The sequence below is a fragment of the Mustela nivalis genome (assembly GCF_964662115.1).
Source record: "Mustela nivalis genome assembly, chromosome: Y".
Classification (NCBI taxonomy): domain Eukaryota; kingdom Metazoa; phylum Chordata; class Mammalia; order Carnivora; family Mustelidae; genus Mustela; species Mustela nivalis.
Genome location: NC_139041.1, coordinates 30,156,858 through 30,183,481, shown reverse-complemented (window position 1 = coordinate 30,183,481; position 26,624 = coordinate 30,156,858). Strand labels below are relative to the sequence as shown.

The 26,624-nt window shown below is 40.2% G+C and overlaps 1 protein-coding gene across 8 annotated transcripts in view; it reads right to left on the bottom strand.

Annotated features, from left to right (window-relative positions):
• The window catches only part of LOC309856854 (ubiquitin carboxyl-terminal hydrolase 9X-like), a 163,198-nt gene extending 138,135 nt beyond the window's left edge, over positions 1-25,063 (bottom strand). For 3 of the 8 annotated variants that reach the window (XM_082718526.1, XM_082718521.1, XM_082718528.1), the window contains exon 1: positions 24,664-25,063. The gene's annotated coding sequence lies outside the window, so the exon portion shown is untranslated. Of the gene's footprint in view, positions 1-820; positions 896-20,337; positions 20,387-24,663 lie in introns of all 8 variants that reach the window. The other 5 variants (XM_082718527.1, XM_082718522.1, XM_082718524.1 and 2 more) reach the window with 4 other exon arrangements.
• Between the last annotated feature and the right edge of the window lie 1,561 nt (positions 25,064-26,624).

Genomic DNA, 26,624 nt, shown 5'->3' with positions numbered 1-26,624 from the left:
TGCAACTCAATGACAAAAAAATCTAAATAACATGATTTCAAAATGGACAATGGATTTGAATAAACATTCTCCAAAGATGATATACAAATGAACAAGCATATAAAAAGATATCCAACACCACAAATCATTGGAGAAATGAAAATCAAAATCACAATACCCCTTAGGATGGCCACCATCAAAAACCAAAAAAAAAACAGAAAATAATAAGGATCAGCCACAACATGAAAAACTGGAACCTCACTGCTCATGGGAATGCAAAATGGTGTACAACTATGGGAAAAGAATATTTTAGGGATGCCCGAGTGGCTTGGTCGGTTAAGTGTCTGCCTTTGGCTCAAATCATGATCCCAGAGTCCCCCTCCTCCCGTTCCCCCCGGCCCATGCTCAGCGGGGAGACTGCTTCTCCCATCTTCCTGTGGCTTCCCCTGCCTGTGGGAGCACTCTCTCACAAATAAATTAAAATTTTAAAAAAGAAAAAAGAATATTTTATTTACTCAAAATAATATTAAAACCAGAATTACCATTCAATTCAGCAATCCCACTTCTGAGTATATCCAAAAGAAATGAAAGCAGGGTCTCAAGGAAGTATATGCACAACCATGTTCCCTGAAACAGTATTCCCAAAGGCAAAAATGCAGCAGCAAGTATTTGACAAATGGATGGATAAACATGGTGTGGTATACAAATACAAGAGCATATGAGTCAGCCTTAGGATGAATAAGGGAATGGTGGGGCTAGGCAGGAAGCTACAGGATCAGACTCACAGAAAGCCCAAAAATGTGGAGGTAGGTGTACAACAACTGAAGATAAGGGAACATACCAGACCATCCTGTCCTAGTGTCAGAGGCAGGGTTTTGTTATAATAGTCACTTGTCTTCCAAAGAATTAACAGAGCCTAGAAAGGAAGCAAGCCATTAGAGGGGTTATCACTAGTCCCTACTAAATTGCTGCTACCCGTAGAGACGTTAAAAGGACTTAAATTCCCTGGTTAGTAAGAGACCAACCCCAGAAGCCCTCAGTGACAATCATGATTGGGACACCTCTCATTCCTGACACCTTTTTCTGTATACTGGCTTAATAAAACTCTATGGCTTTACTCACTCTCCTTTGTCTGTGCGAGTCAAGACTCATTCTTTCATACCCTTAGACAAGAACCTTGCTCTCCTGCTTCAAAAACATAATTCTGACACGTTACAAATGGAAGAACCTCGAAGCACATTATGTCAAATAAAATATGCCTCTTACAAAAGGACAAATACTTTTATGATTCAATTCATATGATATCCTTAAAGTAATCAAATCTAGAGAGACAGAAGTACAAGAGTAGCAGCCAAGAGCTGGGAAGTAGGGGGGCAATGGTGATGGATTCAATCTGATTAGATAGTTTCAATTTTGTAAGATCAATAAAGTTCTGGAGAAGAATTGTGACATGGCTGTATAACAAAGTTGAGTATACTTAGTACCAGTCAACTATATACTTAAAAACAGGAAAATGTTAAAATTTTATGTTGTATGTGTTTTACAATTTAATAAACACATGCATAATATGGACTCAGTAGATGGGCAAGGATAAACTCAAAGCTATTTACCTCACTGTTTTCACAAACCACTATTTTCAAAAAGACCAAGTTTGAAATAGTAAACTTTAATAGCAACTATGAACCATTCTGGAATTAATATTATAACAAGAAAATAGAAGTCACAGTGACTTAAAATGTTTAAGTGCATATAATAAAGCTTACTCTCACTACAGTTCAATAAGCATTCTAAATCTTATGCAAAATGAGGTAAAGTACAAAAATACTTGTAAATTAACAGTATATTTAAATTTTAATAACAGCATTTAAATTAAAACTTTGAATTGTTACAATTTATTTGATAAGTCTGAAAGTGCATCTGTTAACATACCACTGTCTGGAAAAGTATATTATATAAAGCAGCAGTTCATTCTTTTCCTTGCGATAGGACAAGATGAAACTAATCCGGTATTTATTGGGTTGACATATTTCTATGTTCATGAAGAAACAGAACTAAAATGAAAACCTTTGCAAAGTACAGTTTATAAAGAATAATACATGTAATGATTTTTCAAAATATTTATGATAAAACTGGGTGCTAATCCTAAACAATTACCCAATAAGTGATCTCCCAAGGTTTTTTTTCCTTCATAAGAAAAAAAATTCGTGAGAATAGTATTTTCAGGAGAATAAACCTTCCCTAAACTTTAAAGTAACTTTTTTTTTTACTTCTTCATGTTGCTGTGAAGTATGCTCCTCAAGATATTTTGGAGGCTTCTGCTTATTTCTTTAAGCCTCAAAGAAAATGTGGCCTTTCTGAAGAGGTCACTTTGACTTCATTCTTCCTACAACTGACTCTTGTAGACCTATGAACTTCCCTTTTTTGGTATGTATGTGACTATTACTTGATGGTAAAACCTAAGCTCCATAATGACTGTGGCCTTATAGTTTTGTTCATCAGTGAATTCCAAGACATCCAAAAAATATGTCAAGTTCTCCAACCATCTAGCAAACACTAACAAAATTTGAGTAAACAAATGCCTTAGGCCAAGGTCTGCCAATCTCCACTTATCCTTTGCAACTGTTTTCATAACTCATGTTAAGAAATCCTCCACCTCAAATCCAAAATCTTTATCTGATGTAGGTGTTCAAAAAACTTCCTCCAATTATTTTCACTCATTTCTTTCCTCAAGATCTAGAAATATGGCTACAATGACTATCAAAATAGAATAATAAAACATTATTATCTTTATACAGTCTACAAAATGCTTTAGGCTTCCTATCCTGATAGCAAAATGATAGTCTTATTGTCCTAGTAAGAGAATTTTTATATATTCCTTTTGGGAATGCAAAGTGGTAGTCCACACTTTAAAATATAATTTGGAAGTTTCTCACAGGGCTAAAAACAGGCTTACCATACAATTCAGCAATCACCCTTCTAGGCTTAGTCAAATGAAAACATATTCATACAAAAGCCTACATAAATGTTAGCAGCTTCACTCACATTTGTCAAATATTGCAAGTGACAGGTGGAAAAACCTGTGGAACATTCAATGAAATATTATTCAGTGATAGAAATAAACTATCAAAGACATGGAGATCTTTACATGTTACACTGCTAAGTTAAAAGCAGCCAGTCTGAAAAAGCTATATACAGTATGATTCCAGCTATATGACATTCTAGAAAAAGCACTAAAATGTACAAACACTAAGTTACTTGGGCAGTGGGTAAGAGAGATGAACAAGAGAGGCACACCAGGCATTTTAGAGACTAAAACTACCCTATCTGATATTATAATAACAAATACATGACATTTTGCATTTGCCATAATCCACAAAACTATACAATTCAAAAAGTGAACCCCAATGTAAACAATGGACTTTAGTCAATACTAATATATCAATATAGATTAATTAATTATGACAAATCTATCACACTAATCACATTAATGTAACAGGCAACTTTGGGGTGGGGAGTACAGGAATCCTATTTTCTGTGGAAGTTTTCTGCAGATCTGAAACTGCTCTTAAAAAAGTCTATAAAAAGGGGCTCCTGGGGGGCTTAGTGGGTTAAACCTTCGCCTTCAGCTCAGGTCATGATTCCAGGGTCTGGGGATCAAGCCCTGCATCGGGCTCTCTGTTCAGCAGGGAGCCTCTTCCCCCCTCTCTGCCTGCTCTCTCTGCCTACTTGGGATCTTTCTCTCTCTCTTCTCTCTTTTAAATAAATAAAAAATATATATTTTTAAAAAAAGTCTATAAAAAATGTTAAGTAATTTTTTTGCGTGGAATCTTTGAAAAATATTTGTTAGTAATTAATTTACTTTTTTCAAATGAAAAGGTAAATAACTGTCTATTGTCTATAAATTCTAGTATTTTATAATTACATAATATAATCTATATTTATATAATTAGGAATTATAAATTACATGATTATATAATCTAAAATTGTAAGTCTATAAATTCTAAATTACACTATGGTAAATATCAAGGACACACATAAACTGAAGCTTCTTGAGATTTCGCAAAACATTTTACAGTGTGAAGAAGCCTGAAAACAGAAAGTCTGAGAAATGAAACATACAAAATAAGCTCCTTTGCTAATTATCTTACTGTGATAAAAAAAACAGAACCAAGGTAAAAATGTCATCTAAAACCATTCACTCCAAAGCTTAGAATCACTGCTTATCTCTATTCTTCATAGGAGTAAATCTAAAATTCCTCTTAATATTATATCTTCCCTAGCAGATTTTTGTATCTAGGGAAAATTTATTATGGTAAAAATCTTTACCAGCATTAATATTCTTGAAACTTGTTAAAAAGTGTATTCTCAACATGGCAGCTAACACTTGCCCTGAAATGCTAAAGCAGTACTGCCAAGATATCCACATGGCAAGGAACTGATGTTGCCTGCCACAAGTCAAATAAATGAGTTTTGGTAGATGTGGGATACTTCAGCCCCAATCAAGCCCTCAGATGGGTAACTGCTACCCACTGCCGGCACCTGAATGCAGTCTCTAAATAACCCTGAACCAGAACCGAAGCTGGTCCTAGATTCCTGACATCAGAAACTCTAAGATAAATATGTTGTTTTAAGTTGCCACGTTTGGTAATATTTTGTTATACCCTGGCTCTTAGTTCAGTATTTCAGCCAGTGACAAAAAAGTCAAAATAGCATCTCTGCCTGACCATGGCAGCCTTATGAACCTTTCTCTCTTTTTAAAAAGATTTTATTTATTTGAGAGAGAGAGAGAAAGCACAAGCAGTGGGAGTGGCAGAGAAAGGGAGAAGCAGACTCTCACAGCTGAGGAAGGAGTCTGAAGCAGGACTCTGATCCCTGGATCCTGAGATCATGATGACTCATTAAGCAGACCCTTAACTGACTGAGACACCCAGGCACTCCTGCCCTAGGAATATCAATGCTTAATTTCATTCCTCCAAACATATGTCTAAGGGCGCCTGGGTGGCTCAGGGGGTTAAGTTTCTGCCTTTGGCTCAGGTCATGATCCCGGGGTCCTGGAATGGAGTCCTGCATTGGGCTCTCTGCTCAGCAAGGGGCCTGCTTCTCTCTCTCTGTCTCCCTGCCTACTTGTGATCGCTCTCTGTCAAATAAACAAATAAAATCCTAAAACAAACAAAAAAACCCCAAATATATCTCTAAACATCTTTCACCCAAACTGCTAAAAATAACATTTCAGTTCTTCAGCTACCAGATTCATCTTCACCTTACCTCCAAAAAGTCACCAGAATTTCTCCCAACCTGTCTACAAAACACAGATTTCATCATGTCTCCTTTTCCCAAAAGGAAAAGGGCCCACTTTATTGTTTAAAAATTAAATGTGGGCTCCTGGGTGGCTCAGTTGTTACCCATCTGCCCCTGGCTCAGGTCATGATCTCAGGATACTGGGATAAAGCCTCACATTGGGCTCTCTGCTCAGTGGGGAGTGTGATTCTCCCTCATCTACTCCCCCTGCTTGTGCTGTCTTGACGTCTCTCTTGGTCAAATAAATAAACAAAAATCTAAAAAAAAAAAAAAAAAAAAAACCAAACATTAAATGTAAAACCTTAACATGGCACTTGAAATCCCTTACAATCTAATCTCATTCAAATTAGCTTTCTAGTCTCATCCCATAATTCCCTCCTCCTAAATAAATATTCAGGGTTTCTTCCATATTCTACTTCTAGTCTTTTTCTAAATATACCACACACTTTCATTCCTCAATCTCAAGTGTTTACTATCTCTGGAAATCCCTGACCTAAATTTGTATAGTTACCAAAATCCTACAGCTTTAAAGACCACCAAACAATACACAACCTCAAACTGAAATTATTTCCTTCACATCTACTATTTTACTTTTTACACCTCTATTTTAATATAGCTTTTACTGTCTGGCCCATTAGATGTACAGTCTTAAAGTGGAGATTAGTTATACATCTCCCTGTGACTAGCAAGGTATTCAATGAATGAAGATAATTCAATGAGGTTATATAACTTGCTCAGTAGGTGGCTGAAGGGCGAGAATTATAATCCAATCCTTAATCCTAAGGGTGATATAACATTTTATTAAACACCACACACACTTAACCAGACCAATATGGTCATTCAAAAAGAAGCTTTACCTTAGAAATCAACTTCACTCAACAGGCATCACAAAATAATCTATGAATAACAAGCACAAGGATACTCTCTCAGGTTGTGTAATAATAAACCAGTCAATATAAAATAATATTGTGATAAAATAATTTGCATTTTGTAATAATTCTTTAGAATCTATGTATTCATTGCCCAAGTGTTGATAAGTAAGCAAAACTGAATTATTAAAAACTACCTACTAAGCAAAAGACCATGCAAGCAGAACTGTACTTAAGAGAATACAAAAATACAAAAGATGTAAAACAAAAAACAAAAAACAAAAAACAAAAAACAAGCAAACATTAAGTTCATGATAAAGTGCTACTGAAGTTCATAGAGGAAATCATTAGCAATTAGAGGTAACTGAAGATGACACAGGAACTCAAGATTATACATCACACATATGAGAAGACACTCCAAGTAAACAGAAAACACAGTCCAAAGAGAGTAACAGGAAACATCAAAGCATTCACATCAACAATTAAATTAAATGGGAGAATATTAGGGGCACCTGGGTGGCTCAGCCAGTTTGGTGACTTACCCTTGATCTCAGGATTGTGAGTTTGAGCCCCAGCATTGAGCCTATTTTTAAGAACAAGGGTTGGGGGCGGGGGTTTGAGGGGAGGGAGGAGAACACTAAAGAACCATGGAAAAGACTGGAAGCTATGTCAAAGAAACTCCCTTCTAGTGAAATCAGTATGGTAAGAATTTTACACATACTTGGGAAGAGTAGGAAGAAAAAAAGAGGTACGAATGAGGAATATGTGTATTGTGGCCCTATGTAGCTGGAAGGAAGCCAAAGAAGCCTCCCATGGTTCTTTTTTTACAACTAATTCTCCCACTCAGGCTTTACTGAGTATGGCTAAAATAATCCTCCAAAAACAGCAATTCACTTTCAGACACTGATATTTATGTGGCTCAGATAATACCCTTCTCATATTAGGCAAAGAATAAATCTGTGGACACTACTACTTTAGGCTTCTCTTCTAAAACTCTTTCTCCCTCTAATTTACCTGTACACAAGCTATGGGCCACAAGTCTAATAGGAGAAGTATGGTCATATGGAAACTGCAGACCAAGTTATCTTCGCTTTAGTATGATAAACATTTTGGACTATATAACTTTGGGGTGGTGGAGAAGAGAAGATACTAACTTGTATGGTTCTGTGCACTCTAAAATGTTTCGAGCAACACTGATCTCTAACTACCAGATACCTGCCAGTACATACCAACTTGCCCCTAAATCATTAGCTCGAAAAATGTCAGACATTTTTAGATGTCTCTGACATTGCTGAATGTCTGATAAGACAGCAAAATCACCCAAAACTGAGAACTACTAATATAAACTCTGATACTGAATTACATAAAATTTTCAAGTCATCATGTATTACTTGTGACTGTTTAACTAATTTACATAAACAGAAAAATAATATAATAAACACAATACATCTCTGAAAATGGCAGATTAAAAAAAGTACCTAATCTGCAAGTAAGAACAGCCTCCTCAGAAAAGTCAGGAGGAAGACAGTTTTTTAAAAGACTTATTTAGGGGCACCTGAGTAGTTCAGTCAGTCAAGCGTCTGACTGTTGATTTTGGCTCAGGTCATCATCTCAGGGTCCTGGGATCTGACCCCTGAGAAGGGTTCCATGCTTAGTCCATGCTTGAGGACTCTCTCCTGTCTCTCTGCCCCTCCCCCTGCTTTCTCGCCTGTTCTCATTAAAATAAATCTTAAAAGAAAAAAGATAAAATAAAAAGACAAATTAAAAGAGCCTGAGCCACCTGACAGTTATACTTAAACCATCCAGTAACCTCAGTCATTGAAGATGAAAAGTAACTGACTTTTCTTTTTTAAAAACAGGGGGTTAAAGAGGGGTTGTGGTTGAGTTTCTTTGAAACTAAAGTTACAAAGCTGTAAGCCTAGTATGCAGAAAGTTAAAATAAATAGAGGATATGAGGGGTGTTTCTGGATGTATGTGTGATTTTTGAAGCATGAAATAATGTTAGTAAGTTAAATAAAAATTAAGTTAATGATGCCAGTTTTTTTTTCAAAGATTTTATTTATTTATTTGACAGAGATCACAAGTAGGCAGAGAGGCAGGCAGAGAGAGAGAGAGAGAGAGAGAGGAAGAAGCAGGCTCCTTGCTGAGCAGACAGCCCGATGCCGGACTCGATCCCAGGACCCTGAGATTATGACCTGAGCCGAAGGCAGCGGCTTAACCCACTGAGCCACCCAGGCGCCCTAATGATGCCAGTTTTGAGCAGTATTGGGGGGACAGGTAAAAAGTATGTGACACAGAAATCAGGATCATGAAAGCAATGTCTCCCAAGTAGAATGAAGAAATGACACACAGCAGAGTTCTAGCAGAACAGTAAGTAAAGATGAACATTTGAAAACACTTATTATTAAACTGAAATGTACTGAAACTAATGAAAACTTTGACTCAACATTCTAATACTTATCAGCTCAAAATGTTCATCACAGCATGTTAATAACAAAAATTGTTGACAATCTAAAAGGGGCACCAAGGGAAAGATTAATTTATAATACACAGGATGAAGGTCTGAAATTACATCTTATTTTAAACAATGAACCCAAAAAAGTGGTAGAAAAACCTTCATATGATTGCTTCCACATGGTGGTATCATGGGGGATAAAATGTTTGTACAAGTGTTCTGCCTTCTCTATGGTCTCCAAACTTTCCCGCCCCACATAAATATGCGTTAAGTTTCACATATGAAACTAAACACCCACTCACACAAATGTACATATATGCCCAAGTGTATGTCACACACACACACACACACGAAGGTATGTACATGAAAAGTTCTGCATCAAATGATAAACCATAACTTAATGTCCAATTATCCCTTGACACCAAAGTAGTTATTATTTAGTTTAACTATGCCCTTTTCATTTTTGTCTCCTTTGAACATGAATGTCCCACATCTCACGATGTCCTGCTTCGAAAATGGTGCAATGTATCTCACAGAACGAGCTTCGAAAGGTTTTGGGGGAGGTAATCGGTAAATCTGTAAATCAATGGATTCATACAATTGTTTTTATTCCTACTGTTGCCCATTGCCTGCTACACTACCTAGTATATGTAAAATTACAAATAAACACAAAAGTTTAGGGGCACCTGGGTGGCTCAGGGGGTTGGGCCTCTGCTTTTGGCTCAGGTCATGTTCTTGTGGTCCTGGGATCAGCCCTGCTTCAGGCTCTCTGCTCAGTGGGGAGCCTACTTACTCCCCTACCCCTGCCTGCCTCTCTGCCTGCATGTAATCTCTGTCATAAATAACAATCTTTAAATCTTTAAAAATCTTTAAAAAACAAACAAAGAAAAAAACTACAAACACCAAAGTTTAAGAAAAATTAGAGAAATTCAGTATTTAATCTTAAAGAAATGTGGGGTTCACTGGAAACAGTAGAGGCTAATGGTTTTCTAAGTCTATCTGAAGACATGACCTGCAAATTCTCAAGGGTCTTCTCCAGGTTTAGATCATCTGTTGTCTGAAGAGACCAACAATCTGTTTTAAACCAGCTCTCCAGGTGATTTTTCTTAATGTTCAAATTTTAAGTATCACTCATCTAGGTTTTTTTTTTTTTTTAAGATTTTATTTATTTAACAGAGATCACATGTAGGCAGAGAGAGAGAGAAGCACGTTCCCCGCTGAGCAGAGAGTACAATGATGCCTGATTCAATCCCAGGACCCTGAGATCATGACCTGAGTTGAAGGCAGAGGCTTAATCCTCTGAGCCACCCAGGCATCCTACTCGTCTAGATTCTTAAAGCACTATTTAAAGACTCAGTGGTGCACCTGGATGGTGCAGGTGGTTAAGTGACTGCCTTCAGGTCAGGTCAAGATCCCAGGGTCCTTGGACTGAGCTCAAGTAGTCTCCCTGCTTCTCCCTTTCCCTTTGTGTCTTCCCCACTCAAGCTCTCCCTCACTTTTGTCAAATAAAATCACTGATAAAATAAAATAACTCACATTATCTGAGAGACAAAATTCTATGTAAGCCGAATATGGTTCTTATATCATAGAGTAAATTCTGAGAGTCAAACCAAAAATAGACAATTTAGAAGCTCACAGAAATAGCTACCTAAGGAAAATGACCAGAAAAAGAGGAAGGTGGTCAATGTCACCAGTGTTAGTGACCATCAGCAAAAACAATGTTAAATGAAATAAATCAGCAGAAACAAAATGGGCATATGATATAGAAAAACAGAGATCCCGTTCCCTTTTTCTTTTTAAATTATCTTCTCATTCCTTTACATGCTGATAGAAAATGAAATCTAATCCTCAAAGTACCAGCTCAGAACCATACAAAGTAAAATGACTTCTTTAAACTTGGTTTTCCAGTATGTTTAAAAAGGATAAACTGAAGTACCATTAAGTAATGCACAAGCAGTTCCAGATCCCACCAAACAGGTCTAGATTTTGGAAAGTAAGTCAAATAACGTGCAGGACCTCTCTATGTCTCTGACTTTGCCAAGTTTAGCAGGGAGAGAATTAATAAACATGAAATAACTCACAAAAAATATTTTTTAAAAGATCTTATTTATTTGTTTGACAGAGAGAGATATAGTGAGGGAGGGAACGCAAGCAGGGTAAGTGGGAGAGGGAGAAGCAGATTTCCCACTGAGCTCAGGGAGCTCAACATGGGGCTTGATTCCAGGACCCCGGGATCATGACTTAGGTTGAAGGCAGATGTCTAATGACTGAGCCATTCAGGTGCCCCTCAACAGAGAACGTTTTAAGAGGAATAAAAAAGCAACAGAATTCAAAAAGTTAACTTGTTAGATATGACATTATGATGGCAATTTCATGAAAAAGGTAATTCAAGACTGCACTGCTTTGGTTGCCCTTCACCTCTCTGACATCATTTTTTCATCTTAAAATGATTAACAGTGAGGCTAAACTACTCCAGGTAATGAATACTATCAGTAATACTGTAAAAATAGGGTAAATCATGTAGGAAATGATGAACTGTTGATATTCAACAAATAACTACCTAAATGCTGACACTTTCCAGTGCTAGGACTACCAGTGACTTAGAAATCTTAATTCTGACTGTTGGGTTGGTGGCTCCGGAATAAGGAGGAACAACAGAAAAGACTGCCAGGGCTGCCAGCTTCCAGCCCCCTCCCTCGACTTCCTCAACCCTTGACTCTCCTGCCAAAAGGATGTATGCCCAGGTCACGGCTCCATAGGTAACCTGATACCTGTGCAGGAAACAGAAGAATCAGGACCACCCACCCCACACCCTCTGATCACCAAACACCCTACCATATATGGATGTGAGCCCATGCCCTGCCTTGGCTCAATAAAAGAATCCCACCAACTCCCTCCCAGTGCAGGTTCCCCATCTCTGCTTTCCAGAGTGGTGGAACCTCGCCCTAGGGCTTCCTGGCTCCCCTTCTCCTGAGCCCTGAAACTATGTGGAGAGTGTTTTTAATAAATCTTGCCTTGTGCCTACCTCGCCTGGTGTTGTGTTTATCTCGCCTATAAAAACCTGACATTTGGTGCCGAAACCAGGGAGGAGATTGAGCCCCCACCCTGGAGGGGAAGCTCTCTCCTCTTCCTAGGCGGACCTGGACCTAAAGCATTTAGGACATTTTCTCCTCTTCCTCTCCTCTTCCTCTCTCCTCTTCCTAGGTGGACCTGGACCTGGATCTGCCTTTCCAAATGCCACTTCTGAAGCCATGTTGAGTTTTCCCTGGTACCGCGCCTCCCTCCGGAAAGCCCTGCCCTAATTGTGGCGGCGTTAGGGTGGACCCCGCAGGTCACCAGGTGACCTCCGTGATTCCCAGAGGCTGGGAGAAGTCCTAACTTCTATGGCAGTCGACACAGTTTTTCTGCAACCCAATGGTGGACAAGGGGACGCCTTCCTCCAGACCTCGGGTTGCCTGGCAACGAATCATGGGGACCTTCTAATCCAAATTCAACCCTAAAACTCCCTGGGGTGTTTTAGGCCTGTTGGCCAATCTTAAATCAGTCCCAATAGCCTCTGGAAGGCACATTTAATTATCAGAATCTCATGGACCTAAATAATCTTGGCAGACACCAAGGCAGATCGGCCAAGGTCACTTATTTTCAGGATTTCTGAACTGGTGCCCTCTCTCTCCCTCCTCACTCCTATCCTAACTCCTGACAAAGTTATCTGCAGTAAATGTGGAACTTCAATCAAAGTTTACTGAAAGTCAAATAAGCTCGTGTTATTTGTTAAAATCTGTTAGCAAAGAAATGACTAAACTGATGGTGAACTGTCTCAGAGTTTTAATGGGTAATTGCTGAGATAGCTTTCAAAGTCTTTGGTAACCTGAAAGTTTAAAGTTTTGCTCGGATGACAAATGGAATTAAATTTGTTGGACATTTAGGTCTTTTTCAAAGAGGATAAAATGCCAAGTCATTGATTACTGAACATAGGTTTGTGCTTTTGACTTCTTAGAACAAAGAAAAGACTATTTAAATCTGTTAGTAAGCACAGTTTGTGCTTAACTGATTCATAAATTGACATCTGAAGAATTCTATTATAACCATTCACAACTGACTAATAACTGACCAGAGGTTAATGAGTAAAGGTATTCCTAAGAGTACAAAATCCTGCTAACCGTAAGACTGATGGAAATAAAGGAAGCAACTCTGTATGTAGGAAAGTAGAAGATATGTAAGAAAGATTTAAGGAATGGGAATACATTTTGTTGAAAGTAAAAAGATGTAATTTTGTCCTAAATGAGATGGTTGTTTGGAAGGAAATGACTTGAGACAAAACCTGAGAAGTTGTAGAAGGTCTGTGAAGGGAGATCATTCAGGAACCCAATGAAAACTGGGCGATGTTTCTTAACCAACTTACCGAGGTGCTGACTTAATACACTCGCCTAGACCCGGCATCTCCAGCAGGAGTAACTGTTTCGAGCTACCCACTTTATTTCTCAGTCAGCTGCTGACATTCGGAAAAAATTAAAGAAAGTGGAAGAGGGCCCTCAAACTCCCATTTCTGATCTGGTCAAAATGCCATTTAAAGTCTTTTAACTCCCGAGAGGAGGCAGCAGAAATTAAGCGCCAAGCCAGACTCCCCAACAGAAGGTCCAACTGCAGACGCAAGCCTTGGTCGCAGCCCCGAGGCCGGCAGGTTCTGGGGTCAACAGAAGGGAGCACTTAACCGCGCCCCTCTGGGGGCCTGTTTCAAGTGCGGAGACGAGGGACACTAGGTCCATCAATGTCCCAATCGAAAAGCGCCTCCTAGGCTGTGCCCTCAATGCTGCATGATGGGCCACTGGAAATTGGACTGCCCCAGCCTTGGGGGATTCCTGGAACCTCCATGCGTGGGAGACCCCGAGATGGTAAGTCCTGCCATCCAACTTCTCGGATTGGAGGATGACTGACGGAGCCCAGACTTGGACACCCCTCTCACCCATGCTGAGCCCAGGGTCACACTCCAGGTAGTGGGTAAGTCCCTTTCCTTTCTGTTGGACATGGAGGCTACCTATTCTGTCCTGCCTTTACTCGGGTCCTACTCATCCCTCCCCAGTTGCAGTTATGAGAACTGATGGTACTTCCTCCACTCCAAAGGCCACTCTGCCCCTGAGGTGCAGCCTAACCCCTGGATAGATTCCCCTTCTCATTCTCACTCCTTCCTCAATATCCCTTCCTGCCCTGTTCCCCTACTAGGCAGAGACATCCTCCACAAACTTCAGGCCACCATTCGTCTCTCTCCATCTCCCTCGACTTCTGCTCACCTCTATTCCCTTCAACTCGTCCTCTATCCCGGACTTTCTCCCCTCTGTAGATCCGCAGGTATGGGACATTTCCAGACCTATAGTGGCAACCCATCGGTGAGGACTTAAGCCCATCTTCGATTGCCTCCAGCAGCAGGGTCTCCTTATCCCCATTAACTCTCCAAGGAACTAGATGTCACCGCCCAGGGATGGCAGCCCTGCCTCAGGGTCCTAGCAGCAGCCACTTCTCTGACAAAGGAGGCCCTTGAACTTACCTTAGGACAGACCATCATGGTCTTCTCCCCACATCGACTTATGGACTTAGTCAGCCACAAAATCCTTGGCACAACTCATTCCTTCCTGTCTCCAACTTGACCACCTGCTGTTCATAGAAAACCCCCAGGTCACACTCTCTGTCTTCCCTCACCTAAATGCTGCCACTCTCTTGCTGACACCTTCATCTCTCCCTACTCCTTCCCATTCCTGCTCTCAACTCCTGGAAGAACTTTCTACCTCCCATCCAGGACTTTCGGACTCGGCCGCTGCCTGACCCCAACGCACACTGTTCGTGGATGGGAGCTTCCTCATAGCACCAGATGAACGGCCACACAGGGCCTATGCAGTGGTCACCCTGGACGTTGTCATAGACACTGCCCCCCCCTTCCCACTGGGACTACTTCTCAAAAGGCAGAACTGGTGGCTCTCACCAGGGCCCTTCATTATCTGAGGGACAACTGGTCACTATTTATACTGACTCTAAATATGCTTTCCTTATTACCTATACTTACTCTGTCCTCTGGTGAGAAAGGGGATTTCTCATGACCAAGGGAACCCTCACAGTCAACGGGCCTCTTATTGCCAAACTCTTTGAGGCTCTCAATTACCCTACCGAGGTGGATACTGTCCACTGTCATGGCCATCAGGCCTCCAAGGACCCCATCTCTTTGGGGAACAATAAGGCAGACGCTATAGCCCGACAGATGGCCTTAAACTCCTCTCCAGGCCCTCTCCCATTTCTCAACACTCCCCACAGTCCCTCGTACACACGATGAGACTTGGGCCCTCAAAACATTAGGTGGCAGGTTGGGTGGCAAGAAATGGTATTATGTTCAGGACAAAAATGCCCTCCCAAACAGGCTAATCCACACCCTCACTACTGACATCCACCAGTCTCTCCACATCGCCAAAGGCCCTATACCAATTTCTCCAACCTCTCTTTCACCACCCCCTCCTCCAAAGTATACCAGGCCTGCAAAACCTGCTCTGCAGTCATCGCCCAGGGCGGCCTCTGCAGACCAGAACCCACCCACCAACTCAGGAGGCATGAGCCAGGCGAGAAATGGCAACTTGACTTCACTCACATGCCTCAACACAAAACCTTCAGATACCTGCTAACTCTTGTGGACACCTTCACAGGCTGGATTGAGGCATCCCCCACAGCTAGAGAAACAGCAGATGTGGTCACCGTGGTTCTCACTGAACAGATCATCCGAGGTTTGGACTCCCTCGAACCCTACAATCAGACAACGGAACTGCCTTCATCGCCAACATTATACAACAGATCTCCAAGAGCCTCAACATCACCTGAAAACTCCATATCCCCTACTACCCTCAATTCTTGGGTAAGGTCAAGAGGGCCAATGGCCTCCTCAAAGGAACAACTCACCAAACGTACTCTCGAAACCGCCCCTCTTGGACAACCCTTTGCCCACCTTAGGGCCTCACCACCTTAGGGCCTCTCCTTGAGGCCCGCCAGGACTCAGCCCCTTTGAGGTACGGCAGGCCCTTCCTACTCAATCACAACCTGCCTGCCTCTCCTCCACCCCTCCTATCTTATCTGCCCTATCTGACCCTCACCTCCTCAGGGCTCATGCAGATGCAACCATCCCCGCCCCCAACAGCCCAGGTAGAGATTTCCCCCAGGCCTTAAATCCTGGGGACCAAGTTCTCTTATGAGAACTTCACCCTAAGTCCTTACAGCTCAGGTGGACCGGCCCTCCTACTGTTATTCTCACAACTCCCACAGCGGCAGAACTCCTAGGACACCACCCATGGGTACACATCTCCAATCTAAAACCAGCCCCACCACAGGATGGCTGGACTTCCCAAGCCCACGTGGTTGCAAATTTTCTGCACCACTTCTCCTCACCCTCCTCCTTCTACCGTCCCCCCCAATTAGCTGCCCCTCAGGTGACCCTGGGTTCAGGTGGCACTTCTTCCTAGTGGAAACTTGGACCCACAGGGACACCACACGGTCTACTCAGCTGGTCATCACAGACGGCCAGCCCGGAGGGTGCCAGCCCTAGCGGAAATGGCCGTTTTCTCCCCGCTCCTCCCACTACAGAAAAAGGCTGTGTTTCTTCCCCTGGTTATTGGGGTCTCCTTGGTGTCTTCCCTAGTGGCCACCGGGCTGGGCACTGGGGCTCTAGCCCACTCCACAGATGCTACCTGAGATTTATTTGAATAGCTCTGAACAGCCGTAGAGGCTGTTCAGTTCTTGACATCCCTACAACGACAGGTTACCTCAGTGGCCCAGGCAGCCCTACAGAACTGACAAGCCCTGGACTTGCTCACCGCAGACAAGGGAGTAACGTGTTTATTCCTCAATGAAGAATGTTGCTATTATATCAATGAATCTGGTATAGTCGAAACCAATACTGGTGCCCTGGCAAAAATCCACGACTCCCTTCATGGCCAGAATCGCTCTGAAATAAACCCCTCTCAATGGTGGCTCTCCCCCTTGGGATCCTTCTGATCCCCTTATTCTCCTCTGCCTATTAGCACTAATTGCCCCTGTGTTCTTCGCTTCATTCAGGATCACATACAGGGTCACCGTCAATCAACTCCTCCAGCAACCCTACACCTGCCTACCCCCATCCAAAGGACCCTATAACAACGTCCCTTTGCCAGCAGGAAGTAGCCAGATCTGAATTGCCGCCCCTTACACAAAAAGATTGGAATGTTGGGTCGGTGGCTCTGGGAATGCAGGAGGAACAATAGAAAAGACTGCCGGGGCCGCCATCTTCCAGCACCTCTCCTCCCTCTTCCTCAACCCTTGACTCTCGTGCCAAAAGGATGTATGCCCAGCTCTCCGTAGGTAACCCAATACCTATTTTGGAAACAGAAGTATCAGGACCACCCACCCCATACCCTCTGATCACCAAATACCCTCCCATATGTGGATGTGAGCCCATGCCCTGCCTTGGCCTGACTCCCTTCAAGTGCGACTTCCCTGACTCCACATTTCTCCGCTTTCCAGAGTGGTGGAACCTCACCTGAGGGTGCCCATCTCCTCCTGGCACGACTTTCCTGGCTCCCCTTCTCCTGAGCCCTGAAACTTTGCCAGAGAGTGCCTTTAATAAATCTTGCCTTGTGCCTATTGCGCCTGGTGTCTTGTTTATCTCGCCTAAAAAGCCTTACACTGACAACATGGATGCCACTAACCTATAAGAATGTGAAGGAAGACATTAAACAAAAAGCACCAGAACAAAACAAATTAAAACAAAATCAGAACACACATAACCAAGAAGAAAACTAATTAAGCTCAGGCAGACACAGTAACACAGGAAAAGAAAAACTGTGACAGCCTATGTCTTCTAACCACAAACTTTAATGTTTCATTAAACTCCTAAATTATTCCTAAACCCAATAGATAGATTTTGTTTATTTGACAGACAGAGATCACAAGCAGGCAGAGAGGCAGGCATAGAGGGAGAGAGGAGGAAGCAGGCTCCTTGCCGAGCAGAGAGCCCAATGCGGGCTCGATCCCAGCACCCTGATCATGACCAGAGCTAAAGGCAGAGGCTTTAACCCACTTAGCCACCCAGGTGCCCCTAAACCCAGAGATAAAAGGAACGCCGTTCTTTTGTACTTCACACCTATATTGCACAGGGGAATACTAATGTTCAGAGTGAATCTTTTTTTAAAAAAACAGATTTTATTTATTTGAAAAAGAGATAATGAGAGAGAGAGAGAAGGAAAGAGCATGAGAAAGGGGAGGGTCAGAGGGAGAAGTGATACTGGGATTGCAGGATTATGATCTGAGCCAAAGGCAGTAGGTAGTAGTAGTAGGTAGTAGTGCCAACTGAGCCACCCAGGCACCCCAAAATGAATCTTTTTTTTTTAAGAGATTTTTATTTATTTGACAGATCACAAGTAGGCAGAGAGGCAGGCAGAGAGAGAGGAGGAGGCAGGCTCCCTGCCGAGCAGAGAGCCCGATGTGAGGCTTGATCCCAGGACCCTAGGATCATGACCTGAGCCGAAGGCAGAGGCTTTAACCACTGAGCCACTCAGGCGCCCCAAAATGAATCTTTTTAAAAAACTATTTTATTTTATTTTTTAATTTTTTTGAAAGATTTTATACTTTTTATTTATTTGACAGAAAGAGGGAAATCCCAAGTAGACAGAGAGAGGCAGAGAGAGGGGAGAAAGCAGGCTCCCCGCTGAGCAGAGAGCCCAATGCGGGCTGGGATCAATCCAAGGACCCTGAGACCTTGACCTGAGCCAAAGGCAGAGGCCCAACCCACTGAGCCACCGAGGTGCCCCTAAAAAACTATTTTAAAAGGAAAAGAACTCGGGAAGTTCCACTAGTTTAATACTGTAACATGTAACTTCAATCATAGCACCTTTACTGAGGTAGGCTAAGAAAATGACAGAAAATCAAAGTTAGGAAAATTAGCTAGTCCTACCCCAACTTACTTTGTAAAAAATATGGTTCCAGAAAAAAGTAGTATTTTTATTTTGTACATTAATATATGATAAGTGCTTAGGATACTAACTGATACACGGCAAATGCCCAACAAGTATTTGTTGCAAGAGAAAAGGAAACATGCCACAAGTATAGAAAGGATAATCAGAGAAGAACCTCTAAGTGATAAAACAGATATAATCAAATCAAGTTTGTAAGTATAATTCCAGTTCTTAAACTACTGCATTAAAATCCTATTTACAATATATCTGTGACTTTGGGTGTGAGATTTTTGACCCCACTGCCAACACTAAACATTCAAAAGAAGATAAGTGCTGCCTAATGGCAAAGTAACAACATTCCTGAATGATCTCAGGTCTCCCCTTCTCTTAAACTATACTACTACTATAACTATACATAAGGATCATCTGAGAATTTTTTTTATTATCTAGGTCTTTCCCAAGAAACAAGTAAAATCTTCCAGAATCTACTCTAGAAGTGAGACCTAGCTAATTCTTTTCAGTAAACTCCACAGGTAAATCTGAGAAGAAAACCACAATTATACAGTAACTCTGAGGGCAGAATAAAAATAAGGGTTTGCTACCAAATAAGTATCTATGAATGTATGTGTGCATACATGCACATACTGCGCATTAAGTTATCTTTAATAAAGCAGAGGACTAGCAAACACAGCACAGAATCAGTACACAGATATTTAAAAATATCTGTGTAAGATTTTCCATCAAACTACTTTTCACATCTTGCTCACTGAAAGTATTTTGTAATGATCACTTTATTTCAAAAGAAAAAAAAAAAGTCCATAATATGATAAATTCAAAGCCCTAAAACATAGCAAGCAGTACAATTTCATGGAGTCTTTCCTTCACTTATACCATTACGGTTTATTACAGTAGATCTAGTTTCCATATTATTTACCAAAAGAACAATGTTCTGCCACTTTAAGACCCCCAACAGATTCTATACTAGCAAACTTTTCCTCTATGTGAAGAGAATTTAATTTACCATACTAAACTAAGGAAAAAAGAAACTATAAGTGTCTATTATTTTTACTTCAATAATTCCATATACACTGTAAACTCCCTCTCATACACAAATCCACAAATGCTAACTTGATTTTGAAAAGCTTTTATGGAAGGGCACCTCGGTGGCTCAGTTAATCTGCTTCCTTAGGCTTAGGTCAGCATCCCAGGGTCCTGCAATCAAACCCCATTATCAGGCTCCCTGTTCAGAGGGGAGTCTGCTTCTCCCTCTACCCCCAATCCTTGTGCTCTCTCAAGCACTCTCTATTTATAAATAAAATCTAAAAACAACAACAACAACAACAACAACAACAAAAAGCTTTTGTGGAAAACCTATCATAAACACTAAAGGAAAACTTCAAACTCTCTAATATAATTTCACATCAAACCTAAGGTTTTCTGGATAATTCAAGTAAATAATAGGGAGATAAATACCTCAGTTTTGCACCTTAAGTAATATCAGGTTATTCAAACATTTTTAAAGACTAAACCCACCAAAAGAAAAACGAATGACCCCCATATGTTGGGAGGAAAAGGAAAGGAGAACTTACTCAATGCAGCTTAACATCTGTGGCTAATCATTTCGCATATAGAAGAAAACTCAATCTTTAAAACAAAATTACAAACCAAAAATTTTAATCAAGTTAAGCCTATTCTAATATGTAAAGCTAGTCAAATTTCAATGTTTAAAAATATGAAAGCAAATAAATCAATGATTTATTGTACCACTATCTTAAAGTACCTGTACTCACCACTAGTTGTGCCTCTTTAATCTAAATGTTCACATGTATCTGTAGAAGTAAAAGAGCATCTACATAATATGATACACACAAAATGCTGACATAGTGCAAACATAATTAAAACTCAAATGACAACTCTGGCATTAGTCAAACTATCAAAAAGTTGTGTTCTAGGGTGCACAGCTGGCTCAGCTTAAGTGGAGAACATACGACTCTTGATCTCAGGGTTTTGTTTGAGCCCTATGTTCAGCGTAGATGCTACTTAAAAAAAAAGGCATGTTCATATTTATCTGAAAGACTGATACCCACATTCTTAGAATTAATAACATAGTTATTATTTTTTTCCTCAAAAATTTTAAAGATCACTTACCTAGGCTTTGTACTAGACAAATTAAATAGGTGGATGGAGAGCACAGGGAACCTTCAGTACTGGTATTAACTCAAAAGCTCCCAAAGTGACGGTAATATACTATCACGGTTAAAAAAAAAAACCTATGCATTAACCACTTCCCAAATAGTAATGTCGATCTCTGTCCAAATAATAATGAGGTCACAATTCTTAAGAGAAAAAAATGAAAGCTAAAAACCTATTTCTCGGTCACTGAAGAAAAACACAAAAATCTATTTCTCAAGGATTGCAATAAAGAAAAGTAAGTTAAAATTAAAAATGTGATGGAAGTTAACATGAAAGTGTTAATATCATGATGGCTGCACAAAAATGTCATTATACTTAATGCTGAACTACATAAAAAAAGTTAAGATGGTACATTTTATATGCATTTTACCACAATTAAAAAAAATTCAAGGGTTACTGTCCTTTATAAAAATGAAATTGCTAACACAAGCATAAACATAACTCAATAGTACAGAACTGGTAGCCCAAAAATAAACCCTTATGTATAAGCCCTTTGTTTAAAAGGTTTCATTTATTTATTTGACAGAGAGACAGACACAGAGAGAGCACAAGCAGAGGGAGCAGCAGTTTCCTCAGTGGGCAGGGCTTGATCCCAGGACCCTGAGATCATTACCTGAGCAGAAGGCAGAAGCTTAATGACTGAGCCACCCAGGCACCCTTATATATGCCCTTTTAAATACAGCAAATGTTTATTAACAAGGGAACCAAGACTTTTCACTGGGAAAAAAGTCTTTTAAACAAAGTATAGTAAGTAACACAATTGGATATCCACCTGTAAAAGATGAATTTAGAGTTCTAATTCTCACAATACATAAAAGTTAACCCCAAATGAATTACACGCCAAAATATAATACTTAATACAAAATATATATCATTTCTTAAGCATTTAAATATAAAATGCCTAGATGAAAATAGGTGAATTTTTGTGACCTAAGTTTATTAAAAAATGCCATTACGAAAACGAACAGGTAACAGAGACTGAGAAAGTATTACAAATCATATGTCAGAGAAAATACATAACCTTAAGAGGGAATAATTAAATATTAATTTTAAAAATGGGCCATCTGAAGAGACATTTCTCCAAAGATTTACAAACAGCCAACAGTTTAGTCACAAGGCAAATACAATTAAAACTATAAGGTATCACTGCACACCCACTAGAGTGGGTATAACCAAAAGTCAGAACGCAGAGAACTAATAAACTCATAAACTGCTGGTAGTAATGTAAAATGGTAATACTTCTTGGGAAATGATTTGGCAGTTTCTTAAGCTGAACGCAAATTTACAACACAACACAACAATTTTGCTCATAGGCATCTACCTAACACAAAAACATAATGTTCACACAACAAGATTTACAAATTCATGTTCGTAGCAGTTTTAAGTCCATATTAAATAGATCCACAATACAGTATAAATCTCAAAAGCATTATCTAGCTGAAAGAAGTCAGATAAAAAGACTACATATTGTATGATCTCATTTATCTGAACAGCCAAGATAGGCAAATCTATAGCAACAGGAATATTAGAAATTGCCTGGGTCTAGAGTGGAAAAGAGCAAAATGAGTGCAAATGATCAGAAGGAACTGAAATGGTAGAAATATTAAAAAACTGAACTGGATACTGTTTTCATAATTTTAAATTAAATAAAGAGTTAAATGTACATAAAAATAGGAGTAAGTTTTATCATATATAAAAATTATACCGCAAAAAAGTTGTTAAAAAAAACAACTACCCCATAACGAAAAGATAAACTGGCCTTTCTACTTTGTAAGTATGTATCCCTTAATGGACTCATTTCAAAACAAACAAACAAAAAAACCTCCCTATTGAAATAAGTGTGTTTAATCCAGCTTAACAAAGGATGGTTTCCACATTAAAATGCTGAAACAAATGCAAAAATATTAGAAAACTAAGAAAATGAGCATTCATCTAGTTAACTAACAACCAAATAGTAAAATTTCTTCAATAACCACAACCTTCATTACAAATACACCATCAAAGAAAAAAATCTGGAAATATCCACCAAATATTTCTTGTGTATATACCTAAAATTTCCTAAAATCCCAGGAAAAGACCCATAGTAAATACTACTTGACTATTTCTATTCAGTTAAAATGGTTTATGGTAAATAGTTACTTGTTTAGAGTTGTTAACTGTAATGTTTTCCTGTTTAATGGATACAAAAATTACCTCTAAGTTAGAAAATGAGCATTATGAGAGCAAACCAACAAAAAGAAAATACACATTAAAAAAAACTGTTAAAAATTATATAGGAAAAGGTAGGTAAAATAGGTGAAATTTAAAAAATATTATCTTTAAATCAGTGAAATAAGACATTTTCAAGTGACCCTTGAAAGAGTAATTTCAAATATTTTAGGCTTTCCTTTTTCCCAGTGGAGCATTAAAATGTTAAATGTTAAACTTAAAATCACATGCTTGCGTTTTCAAATTTAGATAACTAAAGCTGATCCCTTTCTAACATGTCTTTAATCTTTACCATTTTCTGTAGACAAAAATGACAGTTGGTTAAATTAGCTGAGCAAGGAAACTACAAGAGTTTAACATGTTTTAACTCAGTCCAAAAATGCGGTTTAAGACTCCCATTCTAGCCTACAATTAAGTAGTTCTTTCTTATCATGATGTAATTTCTACTGTAATTTCCTAGAAAATCGCTAAATGTTTCCTAATCAAAGCACTTCAATTCTTTTTTGAAAGGTAAAGTATGTAAGTATTATGAGTATTTAAAAGGTGCGGTGCATTGTCTTCTGGTAAGAAAATAATACAAAGTATCCCTCTTTAAAAATACAACAAGAATACTTAGAGCACATCTACAGCCCTGAAACTTAAGTTCAGTAACTACCTTAAAAAATTATTCACCTGTAAATACCAGTGCAACAAACTGCATAAGAAAAACTGCAGTAGCATAATAAAGGAAATTCACAAAATAACACAAATGCTCTTATTTGTAAAACTCCTAAAGTGTGGTTTCCACACAATTAGAACGTGGTCCATTATCACAAATTAACATTTTATAACGAAAAAATACGTAGGTAAAATCTCATGCTTCAAATTACAATGAGATTTTACTACTAACAAACTGAGGTGTTCATACAGAATAGTGAACAATAGGTAAAAGGTAATATGGAATCGATTTCTTTATTAAAACATCTTTCATTGGCACCTTGGGGCAGCACAAGGCAAAAAAAAACTATTCCACCCTCTGTTTACTTCGGGAAGTAAACAAATGTTAGCCCTGAGAGAGTTTGCGAAATCACTCTAACCTTAGTGACAGCGTTTGGTGGCAAGTGCGACAATGAGACTCGCCTAGAATCCTCTGACGGCTATACAAGTGCACTAATGTGGAGCGTTTAGACTCAGCACAAATAGGAGTCTACCAGCGAGGGGAGAGAGCCGTCAGCCATTTTCCCTTACAGTCCAAAATATAAACACGTTCCTACAGCGCCGGCTCCGCAGCCATTATTGCCTTGCGCAACTGTCCAGCTCAGCTTGGTGCAGAGAATGCAGGGACAAGTTAAGTCCCGCATCTTGTTAGAAAGGGGAAGAAATACCAAGAAACCCCTATTCCTCCTGGCCTCTCTCTCATTCTGCTGTGGGTCTAGGAAGGTACGGGACGCCACAGACTGCTAGACACCGCTGACTTCTATCCCAAAACCACAGTATGTGAAGGTGGGAGGCAGTGGTAATACTCAGTGATAACCCGGGCAAAAAAAAAAAAAAAAAGAAAGAAAGAAAGAAAGAAAGAAAACTCCAACCCCCCACCCCCGAAAAAAACAAACCCAAACTGTAAGAAAGAAAAAAAAAATGCGACAGCTAGAACTGGGTCGTCGGCCGTGAGAAAAAAAGGCACTGCACCAAGTCCGCCGTCTTCCGCACGCGGTGGTCCTCTCACCTTTTTTTTTTTCCGGGGTAGGATCTCTCGCTGAGCTTAGATAGGATCTACGTAGTGCGATTGTCCTGAGTCACCTCTTTTTACTCGTCCCGCAGCGGTGTTTCACCTTGCCTTTATCGTCCTTCTCGGCCAGGCCGCTTCACTGCGACTCTTACTCTTAGCTCTCCACGCCGACACCAACACAATGCACTTAGACGGCCGCCTCCCGTGTGAGAGAGGCGGCGGCGAGGACAAGCTTAGAGAAAAGCTTAGTAGCTTTTGAGGGTGAAATGGGCTGGGCTCAATAGAGCCCCTAAAGGGCGGGGTGCGGGAAGGTCGGGGCTCCAGTAGTCGCCAGGCCGCTCCTCTTCAATATGGCGGATCCGCTGAACCAAAAAAAAAAAAAAAAAAAAAAAAAAAACAACCCAACAACAAAAACCACACACACACACACAAAAACCAACCAAAAAAACCCCCACAAAACAACAACAACAACAACAACAACAAAACCCACAAAAAAAAAACCGCCAAACAAACAAAACCAAAAAAACCGCCCGCCCAAGCAACTGCACAGGCGCAGACTTCCACCAACCCCGGCACCACCTAGAGTCTTGATAACCTTTCACCCCTGCCCAAGTCCCGCCCCTTGGCCCACCCCCTACGCCTGCCCAGTCTGGTGTCCCTGAGCTGTTCAGTTTCTCCTCCTTCCTACCGTTTTTTTCTCGCTCCACCGGAACTGGGAAGGAATTCTTGCGCAAATCTGGAAATGAATCCTGGATGAGAACTCTAGATCCACAAACATTGTGGATAGGCGGGGCAGACCACAACAGTAAAGGCAATTGTTGGTACTTTGACCGTCACACAGAGTGCTGTGACAGGACCCGTCTCTAACCCTATTTAATTATAGCGTATTATAGGGAAAGGGTAGAATACAAACTACAATAAAGAAAACTGGGGGTATTAAGGCTGTAGATCTGTTTTCACAATGATTGACCCGAAAAGGTAAGACAGCAACGCCAGAAAGGTAACTACGTATTTAAGGAAACAATTAAGTGAAACAGAAGCGTCTCATTGACAATTTAACTTGCATCGTTGGGTTTGGTTGCATTATGAATTTGGCCGGCCAAGGAACCCGAATGGAAACGTCACCGAGCCTCAAGGTTTACACAGGGGAAAAAAGTAGACCTGAATAAAGAGGTGCTAAGACTGCGCACTGTCTTATCTATTGTACCGGTTGGGTAAAGGCACAACTTTGCGTCCCACCTCTTCCCACCTCCATTTCTTGACCGATAGCCCCCTTGATGGCAGAAAGCTAAGAAGTAACGATTGTATAAGATCCAGTGGACAGGGACAGTTGTCCATGTGAATAAGAGGAAAGCCCACTGGTTTTCTTATGTGGGATATATTGAACAATGTGGATTTTCTACTTCATTAACGTATTTCGTTAACTGATAAATTTATATCTTTATATCTACATATATGTATATTTATTATATATATATATATTGGATTCACTTTGTATTATTTATTCCTCTTTTGTGGCCACTACCAGTGTCTATCCATGGAAGACTACAGATTTGCTACTGATAGAGATGTCATTAATAGTTATTACCTAGGGGCGCCTGGGTGGTTCAGTGGGTTAAGCCGCTGCCTTCGGCTCAGGTCATGATCTCAGGATCCTGGGATCGAGTCCCGCCTCGGGCTCTCTGCTCAGCAGGGAGCCTGCTTCCCCCCCCCCCTCTCTCTCTGCCTGCCTCTCTGCCTCCTTGTGATATCTGCCTGTCAAATAAATAAATAAAATCTTTAAAAAAATAGTTATTACCTAAACAAGCCTTAAGAACACATCTCTAAATGGTATTCTGCAAAGAAAATATTTGAAGAGTATCTTAATGGCCCAAGATCATCGAATAGGGAACAATGGAAGCCTACTCCCTAGCAAAGTGGGATTTGTGCTCCAAACCTGCCCTACATCATAAGCAAAA